Below are 18446 nucleotides of genomic sequence, written 5' to 3'. Positions count from 1 at the left end.
CGTTGGTCCCCTTCCGCCTCAGCAAGGTCTCCATAGGAAATTTCCTCATAGCTCTATCACCACATTTGACATCAGCTCAGACATGGACCTACCCAGCAGCAGTAATCTGTCTCTTTTCATCCAATTATTCATCAATTCATCCCTCCATGCATTCATTCAACAATTAATTATGGTACACCTATGCCCTGTTTAAGCCTAGCAATTCTCTTTAGTCTTTTTATTGTTTATGATAATTAAGGAAATATATTAATGAAATAATTTGGCTATTTTCTTCTTACTGGGTGTCCAGTCTGGTTCTCTGAACATCTTTTCCCTTCAAGCTTTGTGCGGTTCAATGCTTTGTCTCTTTATCTTAGACATGAAACATTCACCCCATATATGGCTCACATAGGCATTTCAAAGTGGGACCTAATGCTTTTAGAAACTATATTTACAAAGCATAAAATAGGAACTTGTATTCCACTTAGTGTGTAAACTATCCATGCCTTTCTTATGTGGTAAATAACATATTGTGAGTTAAGGATGCTTAATAGACACTAAATAATGTAATAAATGAGAAAGGAAACTATGATTGGCAAGCCCAATTACCTGGATCATACAATATATATTTTTAAATTGACCTTTCTATCATTCCAGTACTGATTTTTGTTCATTTTCTTCTTTCTTTTCTTCTTTTTGAACAAGAGAAAACAAGATTGACAGTGAGAATTGTCACATGCAGCATTTCATTGTTGTTGCTGGATTTCAGAGTTATAACTAAATAAAAAGTGAAGTAATTTCACATCAAATGCCCCCCAGATAAAGCCAGGGATTTCCACCCCACTTTGTTCTTAGGAAATCATCACCATATCTCATTGTAGAAGTATTTCCATGTGTAATTAATTTAAATAAAACATAAAAGAAACAGTCTCAAGATGAAACAGATCTTCCACTCAAACATACTCAACCACAAACCAAAGTCATATTCTAGATTGTGTCCTCATTTTGATGATCACAGGACTTATCTTATTTGTGGTTTACTTAGGCTATTTTCAGTGCCTGGAGAGACAAGATGTACATTGTAGAATAATGCAATAAAATAATGAGCACATTTTCCTCATCTCTGGGCATATTTATACTTGTACACGCACAGTTACATTAAAAGGGCCAGAATGCAGCAACCTCAGCTGTAAATTATCATGATCGCGCTGGCATGCTAGGGCTGCTCTCACACTGACATGCAGAGTGGGTGTTCCAGTGGGATGGATTATCCTAGAGTCTGCTAAGAAGTCAATGCAACTCATGGAGAGAAAATTTGTTGGGCTTAAGAAAAATGTCTGTGGAACAACACAAACTAACATCTCATCCTTTGCCAGCAGAAGTTTTAAGGGAAGTGAAAAATTAGTGACAGACAGAAATGTTCTTCTGAGTCTAGAATCAGAACAAATACAGCTGTGGTCATTCTACTGGATCTCAGCAAAACAGACTGGGTTGCTTACATTTGTTCTGACCGCTTACATGAGAAAAGATTCAAAATCAGGTAATTTCAACTGAGAAAACTTGGTTAAATGAAATGAAATCGCTTTAGAAACAGGATGTTGGCTTGAGGCAAGTACAATATGATTTGGGAGTCAGAGTTTGGAATTAGGAGCCTGAAATCAGACCAGATGATTTTTAAGACAACACTAGAAACTCAAAAAGGCACTTAGGAGTTAGAAATAGGACCTCATCGACTTTTAGGAGGAGGCAAGGAATTCTCAATGCCTGGTTTCTATTCAAGTTACAAATAGACCCCAACACTAAATAGGAGTGTTTTGTGTATATATTTGCCTTATGGCAAACAGGCTTGAACTGATTTTGCTCTCTATGAGAAGTGGCTACAAGTTTTCATCAAGAGTGCAAAGGACAAAGTTGGTTTGAGGGAAAGAATCAAAAGACCAAAGTCTGAATTCTACAATATTGGTCTCATCTGGAGTCAGAAGACCAAGGTCTGATTTCTAGTTTCTTCACTTAACCAGGGTTATTTTGGAAATGTCATTTTATCTCCTCTTGGAGATAATGTTTTCTGTCATCTTTATCTGAGGACAGTGTGCAAAGGTTTTGTAAACTCTTATCAAGGATTATTATTATTTTAAAACTGAATTCCTTTCTCAGTGATAAGTAAACTATGGGAAAAAGAATTCTTAATGTGAGAACTATGTAAAACTTTTTTGTGTGCATTTGAGTTGGAAGTGTGTTTTGGAGGATTCATTGGTGGCTATAACTGGTTTCTTTCTAACATACAATATACTCCTATGGTAGGTTTATGTATTAGGGTAGTGCTACCACCATACCAAATAAAGCTAAAATTGCAATTCTTTAGTAGAATAGAAGTGTATTTCTTGCACATATAAAATAGATATTATTGTTCAGTGCGCTGTTCTTCAAGTGGTGATTCAAGAACTTGGTAGGGTTTTTTTTGGCTTCATTATCTTTAACACATAGCTTCCTATACAGCTATGTGTGAAGCCACTGGATAGAGAAAGAATATAGAGAATATGGTATAGAAGGCTGTTTATGAGCCAGCTCAGTGACACACATCCCTTCTGTTTAATTCTATTGGCTAAGACTCAGGCTTACAGCCATGTCTCTTTGCTAGGAAGGCTAGAGAATACAGTTGATTTTTGCACCTAAGGAGAAGATAAAATGGGATTGGTAGACATCTGCTAAAATTTTGGGTCAGAACAACTCATGCAGTATCTGGACTGCAATACAGGTAAGTTGATCGTTTTGATTGAAGTGTCAGTGAATAAGAACAGTAAGACCAGGCTTTTCATGAATCTCAGAAGACATTCAGAAATGCCGTGTTCAGCAGTAGTGGACACGTGTATGCTTGTGTGAAGCATGGGCAGAGAGGGTAGTCCCAATTCAGCTGTAGTGTTTTCCCTTTTGTCTTTTCATAGGAGCTCGCTGAGTTGGCTTAGTTCTACATAGGAGGAAGACCCTGATCCCTAGTGCTCAACACAAAAATGCTTCAATGATCACCTGAGCTTGTTTTACCTTGAAACACTCTCTGGAAAATTGCTGCTCCAGGAATGTGACAAAAAATCTGTAAGAGAGCACAGGCTCTGTTGACTGGGTTGTCTTTGCAAGCTTTTCTAGTTCTTCTGAAAATAATGTGAACCATAAAACCATTTATGTATGGACAGAAATCTCCTGGTCTAACATTCAAGCAGAAGGGATTTCATGGTCAAGGGCTAGCCTCAGAAAATAAGCCTTGTTAATGAATAAATAATTCTATGGTTCCTAAAGGTATGTGGATATAAGAACTCATGATGTGAAAGGACCATGAACTGAGGGAAACTGACCCCGTTGGGTTGGTGGTGGGGACAAGAAAGAAAGGCATTCCGGCATTGAATTACAAGCACCTCCAAGTACCACATAATTGCATTTCAACCAGGATTTTTGTAAACAAATATGACACTGTTGGCTATGGATTTGTTAGTTTCAGGCTTCCACACATTTTTACTCCCCATGACTATTTTATTTTTCAAAAGAAAAGAAACCTCCATATATGTGGTCAGAGAATAATTCTATGCACTGGGAACTTTTCAAATAAATTTAATACTCATGCTTAGTGAGTGACCTTCACTTAGCAGCAGTATGTAAACCTCAGAAAAAATTAAAATCAACATGTAAGCACCTGAAAATTCCATATTTCTAGCTCCATGGGCCTTAGACAAAATTCTGAATCAGTAAGTATGGGATCTGGGAATGTCAATTTTAATACAAACCTCATACAAAATAGTTCCAATGCAGCTAGTCCTTCTACTTTAGAAAATATATATTTGGTGATTTAATATGATTTGCTCATATTTGTGCAAAAGTATGCACAAAAAATTTTCTGTAAACCTTAACATGACACACTGTCTCATGATTATCATTGTCGAGTGAATATTTGCTCCTTTTATTAATTTTAGGAAGTCAGCGAGCATACAACAGACGGATTAAATGGATAATATCACTTGTGGGTATTGGAAGAGATATGCTGACACCACTCCAACTATTTAGCACCTACTATTTCCACTAAAGTGTGCTGCACAAGGTACCTTATATTCATGTCTAAATCTCAAAATAACCAAGAGAGGTGGTTATCATTCACTCAGTTTTATAGTTGAGAAAACCACAATGAAAAGGGGTTAAATGGTATTAGTCCATTTGCATTGCAATAAAGGAATACCAAAGACTAGGTAATTAATAAAGAAAAAAGGTTTAATTGGCTCAGGGTCCTGCAGGGTGTACAGGAAGTGTGACACCGGCATCTGCTTCTGCTGAAGCCTCAGGAAACTTAAAATTTGTAGAGGGCAAAGTGGAGTGGGCACATCACATGTTGAGAGTGGGAGACAGAGTGAGAGCGGTGAGGTCCCAAACATTTAAGCAACCAGATCTCACTTGAATTTAATGAGAAATAACTCACTCATTATCAAAGGGATGGGGCTAGGCCATTCATAAGAGATCCACTCCCATTATCCACTCACCTCCCACTAGGCCCCACCTGTAACACTGGGAGTCACATTTCATCCATTCCTGTCCCCCTAAATCTCATATCCTCCTCGCATTTCAAAATACAATCATGCCTTCACAAAAGTTCCCTGAGGTCTTAACTTGTTCCAGCATTAACTCAAAAGTCCTAATTCCCTAATTACAATTCCAAAGTCTCACCTGGAGATAAGTTCCTTCCATATATAAGTCTGTGAGATAATAACAAGTTATTTACTCCCAAGAGACAATGGTGGTACTGGCATTGGGTATACATTTCCATTCTAAAAGGGAGAAATTGGCCAGGAGAAAGGGGCTACAGGCCCCATGCAAGTCTAAAACCCATCAGGGCAGTCATTAAATCTGAAAGCACCAAAATAATCCCTTTAGACTCCATCTCCCATATCCTGGGCACACTGGTGCGAGGGGGTGGGCTCCCAAGGTATTGAGCAACTTCACCCCTGTGGCCTTGTAGTGTACACCCTCTGCAGCTGGTCTCATGGTTGTAGTTGGGTGCTTACAGATTTTCTAGGCTCAGGATGCAAGCTGCTAGTGAATCTACTATTTTGGGGTTTGGGGGGTAGTAGCCCCCTTCCCAGAGCTCCACTAGGCAGTGCTGTGGTGGGAATTCTGTGTGGGGCTCTAACTCATTTTCCCTTGACATTGGCCTAGTAGAATTTCCCTGGGAATCCCTGCCTCTGTGTCAGACTTCTGCCGGGGCACCCAGGCTTTTCCATACATCCTATGAAATCTAGGGAGAATCTGCCAAGCCTCTTTCACAATTACATTCTGTGTGCCCCAGACTTAAAACCACATGGAAACCACGAAGGCTTGTGGTGGGTTGACTCTCCAAACCAGCAGCTTGAGCTGTACTTGGGGCACTTTGAGCCAGGCTGGAGCCAGAGCAACCTGGATGCTGGGAGCAGTGTCCTGTCTTCATGGGGCAGCAGTACCCTGTGTTTGATCCCTGAAATCATTCTTTCCTCTGAGACCTCTGGCCCTGTAATGGGAGGGGCTGTCTCCAAGATCTGTGTGCACTTCTTTCGAGAACTTACTCCCATTGCCTTTACTATTAGCACTTGGTTCCCTTTTAGTCATGCTAATCTCTCTAGCAAGTGGTTGCTCCATAGCTTATTTGAATTTCTCTTCTAAATTGCTGTTTTCTCCTCTGCCACATGGCCAGGCTGTGAATTTTCCAAACTTTTCTTCTCTGCTTTCCTTTTAAATATAAGCTCCTACTTTAAGTCATTTTTTTTTTGCTTTATTATTTAGTCATAGACTGTTAGAAGCAGACTTGCCACACCTTGAATGATCTGCTGCTTAGAAATTTCTTCTGCAAGATACTCCAAGTCATTACTCTTAAGTTCAAACTTCCACGGATCCCTAGGTCATACACACAATGCAGCCAAATTCTTTGCTAAGGTATAGCATGGGTAATCTTTACAATGAAGGTCAAGCTGACGAGGTCCCAGATGGAAATGAGTATGAATAAATTCCTCATTTTTATCTGACACCTCATCAGCTTGGCCTTCACTGTCCAAATTTCCAATAGCATTTTGGTCACAACCACTTAACAAGTCTCTCAGAAGGGTTAACTTTCTCTCATCTTCCTGTCTTCTTTTGAGCTCTTCAAATTTCCAATCGTTTCTCATTACCCAGTTCAAAATCTGCTTCCACATTTTCAGGTATCTATATAGCAATATCACACTTCTTGGTACCAATGTTCTGTAATTAGTTTGTTTATGCTACTTCAAAGGAGCACATGAGATTGGGTAACTTATAAAGAAAATAGGTTTAACAGGCTCAGGGTCCTGAGGAGTGCACAGGAAACATGGTGCCAGCAAGCTTCTGGCGAGAGGTTCAGGAAGCTTACAATCATGGCAGAAAGTGAAGAGGGAGCAGAAGCATCATGTGGTGAGAGCAAGAACAAGAGAGTGAGGAATGGGGAGGTCCCAGACTTCTAAACAACCAGATCTCATGTGAACTAACTGAGCAAAAAGTCACTTATTACCAAGGGGATGGTGCTAAGTGATTCACGAGTGATCTGCCTTCACAACCCAATCACCTCCTACTGGGCCCTCCCACCAGCAATGGGAATCATACTTCAACATGAATTTGGAGGGGACAAACCTCCAAACTATATCACTTGCTAAAGTTTGATAGTAAGTGGCAGAGTCTAGATTTGTAACCCACTGCTTGATTCCAGTTCTCTGACTTTTCATTTGCTCTAGATCAAACCAGAACTTCTGGCTGGGAGTGGTATCTCAAGCAAGTCAAGGGCAGGAAATATGTGCTGGAGCTGAGGAGATTGTAGAGGCAGCTGAAAAGGTAGGAGACAGCAAGAGGAGCAGAGCAGCCTACAGATGAGAAGACAAGTGATTTACCCAGAAGTTCTGAGGTTACTCTTGGTCAAAGGGAAAATCCTTCTGAGAGATTTTGATTTTAGGTTTTTGATTCTACTTCTGTTTCTATGAATGATAGAGAAAAGAAGAAGCCTATGAAGTATACATTGTCATGGTTTTCTATAGATGAGAATCAGTGCATTTAAGCTATTAACTGAGTTACCTAATTAGTTAAGGAAAGAGTTGGGATTACAACCCAAGTGTGTTTGATCTCAGAGACCAATCTTTCTGATTCACAAATGCTCTTTCCCTAGTACAATCCATACCAGTGTTTTCCAAATTTGTTTATTCTGTGAGATTAATAAAAGTGAAATTAGAGTATAACCTGCAATAAAAGTTCTTGTTGGTGGTGAATTGAAGGCAAGACTCAGAAAAGACCATGTAATTGAATATGTGAAGCAACTGAGATTTTGGCTAACAGGCTGTGTCCTTGTGAAGATAAGGAAAAGAGAAAATAATGAGGAAAAAGAAATGGATAAGGCAAGGAAAAGACAATAGTGGAAGCCAAAGCAAAGTGAAAGGAAAAACAGATCATCCGTTACATTTTGCTTTATTACCACCACCATTCTTAGGCATCAGAAGATTTAAAAAATCATGGTAGTAACTTTTTGAAGAAATATTGATAAAACTTGCTTCCAAATATTTGTATTTTTTATAAATAAAGGCATAACCAGAATTCAATAATCTGTTTTTAATGCCACAAGTAGTACAATGTTAGCAAACTAGACTGTAAGATATTCTGTTTAAGTGTGTGTCTGTGCATGAGTGGGCAGGCAGGGGATCTTTGTGGTGTCATCTCTACCTATCAGTATGAATACAGGAAGTAAATTCTGAATTGAGAAAATCATATTATAACTGTATCTAATTTATGTGAATTAATAATAAGGGCATAAATCTTACTACTTATTCTAGTTCATAAGGAGCTGGCAAAGAAGTCCTTTATAATGAAATAATTACTTTTTCAAGGCATAAAGATAGTAGTAATTTGATAGGTGAATGATTTCCCAATATATAAAAATCAAATCCAAGGGAATTCCTAAAGCCAAATATATATTATTTTTGGCTTTTGTAGCACCTCAGATAATTTCTATCCATAGCCTTTAATTAGAATTAAAAGAATCAAAAGTTGATTGTAAGAGGATCTCCAGAGATAAGATTAAATGTGATTTTTGTCTGTACATTGTTATTTCCTGATTGTTCTACAATTAACACAGATTAGTAAACAAATTAAAGGAGATAATTGTTGATAAAAAGATACAGCCAATTCCCAAATTCTGAATAAGCCTAATTCATTGGCAAATATGTTGATTGTAGATAAGACCAAGTTTTTAGATAAAAATGACAATTTAAATTCTATTTTGATTTGAGGTCAGCTCACAAAGACCTCTGAAACTTTCATTTAGTTTAGCTTCAGCACTGATAAGAGAAACTGAAATTCCTTGTCTTCTTTTCTCTTATTATGTGATGTCTAAGGCAGGAAAAGGAAAGGGATCCTTTAACTCTTCTTGGACTTTTTTTTTTTTGAGACGGAGTTTCGCTCTTGTTACCCAGGCTGGAGTGCAATGGCGCGATCTCGGCTCACCGCAACCTCCGCCTCCTGGGTTCAGGCAATTCTCCTGCCTCAGCCTCCTGAGTAGCTGGGATTACAGGCACGCGCCACCGTACTCAGCTAACTTTTTGTATTTTTAGTAGAGAAAGGGTTTCACCATGTTGACCAGGATGGTCTCGATCTCTTGACCTCGTGATCTACCTGCCTTGGCCTCCCAAAGTGCTGGGATTACAGGCTTGAGCCACTGTGCCCGGCCGGACATTTAAAAAGTAAACACGGTTTCACTGGATTTAAACTGACATATAGTAAATTGCACAAAGTTCAAATGTGCCATCTAACAAGTTTGACTTATCTTGTAATAAGATCTAACAAAAAATTAAATTAACCCAAAGCTATCCTCATATAATATTTTCTTTTCTTTTTTTTAAATTGCATTTTGGGTTTTGGGGTACATGTACAGAACATGCAAGGTAGTTGCACAGGTACACACGTGGCAGTGTGATTTGCTGTCTTCCTCCCCTTCACCCACATCTGGCATTTCTCCTCATATTATCCCTCCCCAGTTCCCCCCACTGCTGTCCCTCCCCTATTCCCCCCAATACCCTAGTGTGTAGTGCTCCTCTCCCTGTGTCTGTGTGTTCTCATTATTCATCACCCACCTATGAGTGAGAATATGCGGTATTTAATTTTCTGTTCTTGTGTCAGTTTGCTAAGAATGATGTTTTCCAGATTCATCCATGTCCCTACAAACGACACGAACTCATCGTTTTTGATTGTTGCATAATATTCCATGGTGTATATGTGCCACATTTTCCCTGTCCAGTCTATCATTGATGGGCATTTGGGTTGGTTCCAGGTCTTTGCTATTGTAAACAGCACTGCAATGAACATTCGTGTGCATGTGTCCTTATAGTAGAACGATTTATAGTCCTTTGGATATATACCCAGTAATGGGATTGCTGGGTCAAATGGAATTTCTATTTCTAGGTCCTTGAGGAATCGCGACACTGTCTTCCACAATGGTTGAACTAATTTACACTCCCACCAACAGTGTAAAAGTGTTCCTATTTCTCCACATCCTCTCCAGCATCTGTTGTCTCCTGATTTATTAATGATCGCCATTCTAACTGGCGTGAGATGGTATCTCAATGTAGTTTTGATTTGCAGTTCTCTGATGACCAGTGATGATGAGCGTTTTTTCATATGTTTGTTGGCTTCATGTATGTCTTCTTTTGTAAAGTGTCTGTTCATATCCTTTGCCCATTTTTGAATGGGCTTGTTTGTTTTTTTCTTGTAAATCTGTTTGAGTTCTTTGTAAATTCTGGATATCAGCCCTTTGTCAGATGGGTAAACTGCAAAAATTTTTTCCCATTCTATTGGTTGCCGATTCACTCAAGTGACTGTTTTTTTTTGCAGTGCAGAAGCTGTGGAGTTTGATTATGTCCCATTTGTCTATTTTGGCTTTTGTTGCCAATGCATTTGGTGTTTTGGTCATGAAGTCCTTGCCTACTCCTATGTCCTGAATGATTTTGCCTAGATTTTCTTCTAGAGTTTTTATGGTGCCAGGTCTTATGTTTAAGTCTTTAATCCATCTGGAGTTAATTTTAGTGTAAGGTGTCAGGAAGGGGTCCAGTTTCTGCTTTCTGCACATGGCTAGCCAGTTTTCGCAACACCATTTATTAAACAGGGAATCCTTTCCCCATTGCTTGTTTTTGTCAGGTTTATCAAAGATTGTATGGTTGTAGATATGTTGTGTTGCCTCCAATGCCTCTGTTCTGTTCCATTGGTCTATATCTCTGTTTTGGTACCAGTACCATGCTGTTTTGATTATTGTAGCCTTGTAGTATAGTTTGAAGTCTGGTAATGTGATGCCTCCTGCTGTGTTCTTTTTGCTTAGAATTGATTTGGCTATGTGGGCTCTCTTTTGGTTCCATATGAAGTTCAACGTGGATTTTTCCAGTTCTGTGATGAAAGTCAATGGTAGCTTGATGGGGAAAGTGTTGAGTCTGTAAATTACTTGGGCAGTATGGCCATTTTCACGATATTGATTCTTCCTAACCATGAACATGGAATGCTTCTCCATCTGTTTGCGTCCTCTCTTATTTCGTTGAGCAGTGGTTTGTAGTTCTCCTTAAAGAGGTCCCTTACTTTCCTTGTTAGTTGTATTCCTAGGTATTTTATTCTCTTTGTAGCAACTGTGAATGGCAGTTCGTTCTTGATTTGGCTCTCTTTAAGCCTGTTATTCGTGTATAGGAATGCTTGTGATTTTTGCACATTGATTTTATATCCTGAGACTTTGCTGAAGTTGCTTATCAGTTTCAGGAGTTTTTGGGCTGAGATGATGGGGTCTTCTAGATATACTATCATGTCGTCTGCAAATAGAGACAATCTGGCTTCCTCCTTTCCTATTTGAATACCCGTTATTTCTTTTTCTTGCCTGATTGCTCTGGCTAGAACTTCCAGTACTATATTGAATAGGAGTGGTGAGAGAGGGCATCCTTGTCTAGTGCCAGATTTCAAAGGGAATGCTTCCAGTTTTTGCCCATTCAGTATGATATTGGCTGTTGGTTTGTCATAAATAGCTTTTATTATTTTGAGATATGTTCCATTAATACTGAGTTTATTGAGGGTTTTTAGCATAAAGGGCTGTTGAATTTTTTCAAAGGCCTTTCTGCGTCAATTCAGATAATCGTGGTTTTTGTTTTTGGTTCTGTTTATGTGGTGAATTACTTTTATAGACTTGCATGTGTTGAACCAGCCTTGCATCCCTGGGATGAATCCTACTTGATCATGGTGGATAAACTTTTTGATGTGCCGTTGCAATCGGCTTGCCAGTATTTTATTGAAGATTTTTGCATCTATGTTCATCATGGATATTGGCCTGAAGTTTTCTTTTCTTGTTGAGTCTCTGCCGGGTTTTGGTATCAGGATGATGTTGGTCTCATAAAATGATTTGGGAAGGATTCCCTCTTTTTGGATTATTTGGAATAGTTTCAGAAGGAATGGTAACAGTTCCTCTTTGTGTGTCTGGTAGAATTCGGCTGTGAACCCATCTGGACCTGGGCTTTTTTTGTGTGGTAGGCTCTTAATTTCTGCCTCAACTTCAGACCTTGTTATTGATCTATTCACAGTTTCAACTTCCTCCTGGTTTACGATTTGGAGGACACAAGTGTCCAGGAATTTATCCATTTCTTCCAGGTTTACTAGTTAATGTGCATAAAGTTGTTTGTAATATTCTCTGATGATGGTCTGAATTTCTGTGGAATCTGTGGTGATTTCTCCTTTATCACTTTTTATTGCATCTATTTGGTTGTTCTCTCTTTTCTTTTTAATCAATCTGGCTAGTGGTCTGTCTATTTTGTTGATCTTTTCAAAAAACCAGCTCTTGGATTTATTGATTTTTTGAAGGGTTTTTCTTGTCTCTGTCTCCTTCAGTTCTGCTCTGGTCTTAGTTATTTCTTGTCTTCTGCTAGGTTTTGAGTTTTTTTGATCTTGCTCCTCTAACTCTTTCAATTTTGACAATAGGGTGTCAATTTTGTATCTCTCCACTCTTCTCATGTGGGCACTTATAGCTATATATTTTCCTCTAGAGACTGCTTTAAATGTGTCCCAGAGATTCTGGTATGTTGTGTCTTCGTTCTCGGTGGTTTCAAAGAACTTCTTTATTTCTGCCATCATTTCATTGTTTATCCATTCAAAATTCAAGAGCCAGTTGTTCAGTTGCCATGAATCTGTGTGGTTCTGAGTTAGTTTATGAATTCTGAGTTCTAACTTGATTGCACTATGGTCTGAGAGACTGTTTGTTATGATTTCAGTTGTTTTGCATTTGCTGAGGAGTGCTTTACTTCCAATTATGTGGTCAATTTTAGAGTAGGTGTGATGTGGTGCTGAGAAGAATGTATATTCTGTGGATTTGGGGTGGAGAGTTCTGTAAATGTCCATCAGGTATGCTTGTTCCAGGTCTGAGTTCAAGTCTTGAATATCACTGGTAATTTTCTGTCTGGTTGATCTGTCTAATATTGACAGTGGAGTGTTAAAGTCTCCCACTATGATTGTGTGGGAGTTTAAGTCTCTTTGTAAGTAATTAAGAACTTGCCTTCTATATCTGGGTGCTCTGGTATTGGGTCCATATATATTTAGGATCATTAACTCTTCTTGTTGTATTGATCCTTTTACCATTATGTAATGTCCTTCTTTGTCTCTTTTTATCTTTGTTGCTTTAAAGTCTATTTTATCAGAGATGAGGATTGCAACTCCTGCTTTTTTTTTGCTCTCCATTTGCTTGGTAAATCTTTCTCCATCCCTTTATTTTGAGCCTTTGTGTATCCTTGCATGTGAGATGCGTTTCCTGGATACGGCACACCAATGGGATTTGGCTTTTTATCCAATTTGCCAGTCTGTGTCTTTTGATTGGTGCATTTAGCCCATTTACATTTAGGGTTAATATTGTTATGTGTGAATTCGATACTGCCATTTTGATGCTAGCTGACTGTTTTGCCCATTAGTTGCTGCATATTCTTCATTTTGTTGATGCTCTTTAGCATTTTGTATGTTTTTGGAATGGCTGGTGCTGGTTGTTCCTTTCTATGTGTAGTGCCTCTTTCAGGAGCTCTTGTAAAGCAGGCCTGGTGGTGACAAAATTTCTGAGTACTTGCTTGTTTGCAAAGGATTTTATTTTTCCTTCACTTCTGAAGCTCAGTTTGGCGGGATATGAAATTCTGGTTTGAAAGTTCTTTTTTTAAGGATGTTGAATATTGGCCCCCACTCTCTTCTGGCTTGTAGGGTTTCTGCCGAGAGATCTGCTGTGAGTCTGATGGGCTTCCCTTTGTGGGTGACCCAACCTTTCTCTCTGGCTGCCCCTAGTATTTTCTCCTTCATTTCAACCCTGGTGAATCTGATGATTATATGCCTTGGGGTTGCTCTTTTTGTGGAATATCTTTGTGGTGTTCTCTAGATTTCCTGGACTTGAATACTGGCCTGCCTTGCTCGGTTGGGGAAATTTTTCTGGATAATATCCTGAAGACTGTTTTCCAGCTTGGATTAATTCTCTTCATCACATTCAGGTATACTTATTAAACATAGATTAGGTCTCTTCACATAGTCCCACATTTCTTGGAGACTTTGTTCATTCCTTTTTGCGCTTTTTTTCTCTAATCTTGGCTTCTTGTTTTATTTCATTGAGTTGATCTTCGACTTCTGATATCCTGTCTTCTGCTTGGTCAATTCGGCTATTGAAATTTGTGCATGCTTCACGAAGTTCTAGTGTTTTGTTTTTCAGCTCCTTCAATTTACTCACATTCTTCTCTAAGTTGTCGATTGTTGTTTTCGTTTCCTCTAATCTTTTTTCAAGGTTCTTAGTTTCTTTGCATTGAGTTAGAACATGTTCTTTTAGCTCACGGAAGTTTCTCATTACCCACCTTCTCAAGTCTGATTCTGTCATTTCATCACACTCATTCTCCGTCCAGCTTTGTTCCCTTGCTGGTGAGGAATTGTGGTCCCTTGTAGGAGGCAAGGTGTTCTTGTTTCAGGTGTTTTCCTCCTTTTTGAGCTGGTTTCTTCCCATCTTTGTGGATTTATCCACCTGTCATTTGAGTAGTTGTTGATTTTCTGATTGGGTCTCTGAGTGGACTTCCAGATTGTTGATGATGAAGTATTTCTGTTTCTTAATTTTCCTTCTAACCGTCTGGTCCCTCTGCTGTAGGACTACTGAGGTCCACTCCAGGCCCTGCTTGCCTGGGGAACTCCTGTAGCAGCTGTGTTCCACTCCTGTAGCAGCTGTGGAACCGTGAGGGTTGCTACCCATTTCTTCTTCTGCTATCTTTGTCCCTGAATGATTCCCACCAAATGTTAGTCTGATCAGTCCATTGTGAGGTGACTCTCTGGATATACAGGGGTCAGGGAGCTGCTTGAGGAGACTGTCTGTACTTTATACTTGAGGAGACAGTCTGTACTTTATAGGAGGTCAAGTGCTGAACTGTGAGCTCCGTTGTTCATTCAGGGCTGCTAGGCAGGTACGTTTAAGTCTGCTGTAGCATAACTCATAAAGCCCCTTTTTTTTCCCTCAGGTGCTCTGTCCCAGGGAGTTAGGGCTTTATTTATGAGTATCTGTTGCACTGTCCTGCCCAGCAAGGAGGCAGTCTAATCTCTGCCTGCCTGTAGTGGCTATGGTGAGCTGTCGTGGGCTCTGCCCTGTTCCATGGGCTCCGCCCTGATGCCATGGGCTCCACCAGCTGCCATGTGTAATTCCTTGTATTCCTGTTTATATGGGTGTGGTTAGAGCTGTCGTGGTGATGATGGCCTGCCTCTGTAGTGGCGGACCCTCTCTATTATGGCGGGTTGCCTCAGCAATGGCGGGTTGCCTTGGCAACAGCAGGCTGCGTCAGCAACAGCAGTGTACCTCCGTAAGGGTTAAGTGCCTCGGTAATGGTGGACACCCCTCCCTCTCAGAGCTGCACCATCCTGGGTTCTGCTGTGCTTGCCATGAAACTCTCAATCCCGAGCATTTCCAATTGCTGTTTTGTTTGTTTTTGTGGGGGTGGGACGCGCCGAGCCTGATCACCTGGCTCCCTGCCTCAGAGCCCTTTTTTTTTTTTTTTTAAGTTGAATGGTTGACTCTCTCCCAGGTATTCCAGTCACCTGCTGCAAGAGCACTGGGATCTGTGTGATTTTCAGTGCAGTGACCCACTGCGCTGGCTGGACCCACATTGCTGACTGGGAATCTCCTGGCCTGGCTTTCTGTTTAAGTCCCGTTGAATCAGATAAATGTGCTAATCTGCCTTCCAAAATCTCCAATTGCCAGTTTAACGGGGCAACCAAACCAGTGTATTTTGTACGGAGTGCCGCTGCACTGCAGCCCCAGCCCAAACAGCTGCGCCAGCCCAAACAGCCATGCTGGCCCAAACAGCCGTGCTGGAGGCCCGTGGGGCTCCTACACCTGGGAATCTTCTGGTCTGTGGGCAATAAAGATCTCTCTGGAAATGCGGCATCCACTCACCATCTGTGGTTTTGCTGGGAGCTGCAATCCTGAGTTGGTCCTACAGCGCAATCTTCTCTGAGAAAGGCCATATTCTATTTTCTTATAGTGTCCCCTCTACCATGCACATTGCAAAATATGTGTTAGAATGTGGGTAATATAGGCTGTGGAGACTAGCTACTTTCAACAATGACTATTATTGGTGATCTGCTGTCTATGAGAAAAATATATTCTAAATTTTTAAATATTGATTTACAGAATTATTTTTAACACCCTTGTGAAATGAAGGGTAGCCACTGTTTACCAGTGTTAATAATCATCCTAACTGGTACGTTTGCTCTTGTCACTTTTTCTGAATATCACACATATTATCTTATATCTTTCTATATCAAATGTTCCATAAAGCCAAATTACCTGATGTTATATGAAAGCAACTTGTGGAATGTGGGACTATTGGAGATTCCATACCCCTGCTAGGAAGTGGTTCTGGAAAATGTTTCATTTAATATCCAATGAGATTGCGTGGGAGCTAAAGTCTGAGTGGTAGATACAAATTAAAGCTGAGCTTTGCATGTTCTGCTCAGCGATTTGATCTTTGGAGCTTTGCTACCTCTCTTCTTTACCTCCCTACTACTGACTCCTGCCTGGAGGCCTCCTCTTCTAACCCAGAATATAAAGTTGTACCTAACAGTGATTTTTGAATTTTATTCTCAATCAATATTAAATGCAATTGTGAGATTAGAATTGATGCATTTGACCAAACCATAGTTTGGTCACTTTATTGTGAATTTCTGTGTCCCTTTTGCCTTCGCAAGATTTTGGTGAAAGCTGACACTTGACATGACAAACCTCTTGTTACAGATACTTTATACATATTTCCACCTTTGATCTTTGCAGCAACATTGTGAACTAAGTATCATGATTCTAAGTTTACAGATTAGAAAACTGATACCCAAGGAGTTAGATAATTCATTTAACTGCTCATGATGGGAGTCTGAGATTTGCTTACACCTAGGTCTGCTGGGAATCCTTCACTATCTTAGTCCAAAGTGCCACAGTTTAGCTAAGGACCTGGACTTCATTCTAGGTGTGTTATTAACATTGCTGTCTTAGCTGAAGCTACTTGCTCTTCATTTATATCGTCTCTGGGGCATTAAACCATCAAATGAAAAATGACCCTTTAAGAAAGCATAATCCTGAGATTTAAATGAGCGTTTCTTTCCCATTTCATGGTCAATGGTGTCTTTGCTCACTTCTACTTTCAGGCCTGAAGCATTTGTTAGGGTCACTGCTGAAAGTGGCAAGTTTCACTCTTATTCTGTTCAATAAAACTTCTTGGAAAACCAGGAAGTTTGTGTTATTTTATTTTATGTTTTTGAGACAGGATCTCACCCTGTTTCCCAGGCTGGAGTGCAGTGGGATGATCACAGTTCACTACAGCCTTGACCTCCTGGGTTTAAGCAATCCTCCCATCTCAGCATCCTGAGTAGGTGCGACTACTGAGTAGGTGCATTACCATGCCAGGCTAATTTTCTTTAAATTAATTTTTTTGTAGAGATGGAGTCTCACTATGTTGCTCAGCCTCGTGTTCTTTTAGTGTCAGACTTTATTCCATTTGCTTCCACAGCTTAGCAAGTTAGAGATGAATGAAAGAGCATATGAGGAAAGGACTGAAGTCAGGGTCCCCAAAGCCTCATCTGGCAGAGGGACACAATACATCTATTTAACTTACTTGGCTTCAATTATATACATCAGTAAGGAAATAGCAAGAAAGTTAGGGGAACAGAATAATTCCAATGATGCTGGAGGGTGCTGGTATGCCCCAGAAGGAGGGTGTGCTATGGAATGTAAATCCCCTGACCTTTCAAAATGGCCTTACTTCCTGTTACCTTTCATGATGTGAGCATCCCCACATCTGGACGGGAATTCTGGGGTTTGCAGATATATTTTCTATTCAACATGGTATCTAAATGCCAACCAATGACATTACCGAATTCTCTGCTAAGGAGGCAGGAGTCAATTCCAGTGGTGAGAGAAACAGATAGCAGTGGCAGCAACATCCAAGACAACACCAGCCAGCTAACTGGAGCACAGTGCATCAGTGCCTTCTATTTATAAATGGTGTAAATGATATTTTTCAAAGGTAACTTTAATATTTACAATTTTTACCATACATGCTACTTTAGGACATAAACTCTTTTAAGTTGAAATGTAGTCTTTTTTGTTTGTTTTTGTTTTCTAGAAAGCAAGTTTATTAAGAAAGGAAAGGAATTAAGAGTGGCTACTCAACAGGCAAAGCAGCCAAAATGAAGTATTTATTTATTTATTTATTTATTTATTTATTTTGAGATGGAGTCTCACTTTGTTGCTCAGGCTGGAGTGCAGTGGTGTGATCTGAGGTCATTACAACCTCAGCCTCTCAGGATCAAGCAATCATCCGGTCTCAGCCTCCTGAGTTGCTGAGATTATAGGCACATGCAACCATGCCTAGCTGCTTTTTGTATTTTTAGTAAAGATGGGGTTTCACCATGTTGACTAGGCTGGTCTTGAACTCCTGACCTCAGGTGATCCACCTGCCTCACCCTCCCAAAGTGCTGGGATTACAGATGTGAGTCACCATGCCCAGCCAAAATGTAGTTTCATTTTTCCATTTGGGTCAAATCACTTTAGATCTTTGAGCTACAATTTATTTGAAATCTTCAGTTAGTAGTAATGCCCAAATTTCTGTGTCTTTCAGAGTTTTTGAATATTTAATAAGAGAAAATATGTGTGCATTTTTTTTCTACAAGCATTTTTATTTAATCTGTGGATAGAACTTGCAATAAAGGAAAATGAAAAGCCTTTATAGACGCAATGAACTGTGGAGTAGAGCAGCAAGTTAGGAACTTGCTATGCCCTCATTTGTTGCCCTGTAAGCCTCTGTTTCTTTATGTTTATTTACAATTATTTTCCACTTTCTCTTCCAATTTATTGGATGGATAACTGAGGAAAGTGGTAGAATCTCTTTCTCTGGACATATTTTTAA

The 18446-nt window shown here is 39.7% G+C and overlaps 1 long non-coding RNA gene across 2 annotated transcripts in view; it reads left to right on the top strand.

Moving 5' to 3' along the window:
* The window catches only part of LOC118154521 (uncharacterized), a 63768-nt gene extending 56054 nt beyond the window's left edge, over nucleotides 1-7714 (top strand). For both annotated transcript variants that reach the window (XR_004744516.3, XR_004744515.3), the window contains 3 exons: nucleotides 2922-3069; nucleotides 3939-4063; nucleotides 6729-7714. This is a non-coding gene — a long non-coding RNA (uncharacterized LOC118154521). The remainder of the gene's footprint in view (nucleotides 1-2921; nucleotides 3070-3938; nucleotides 4064-6728) is intronic.
* Nucleotides 7715-18446: the final 10732 nt, after the last annotated feature.

This window comes from Callithrix jacchus, chromosome 1 (assembly GCF_049354715.1).
Source record: "Callithrix jacchus isolate 240 chromosome 1, calJac240_pri, whole genome shotgun sequence".
Lineage (NCBI taxonomy): Eukaryota > Metazoa > Chordata > Mammalia > Primates > Cebidae > Callithrix > Callithrix jacchus.
The sequence above is the reverse complement of the archived record's forward strand: the minus strand, read 5'-3'. Positions and strand labels throughout refer to the sequence as shown.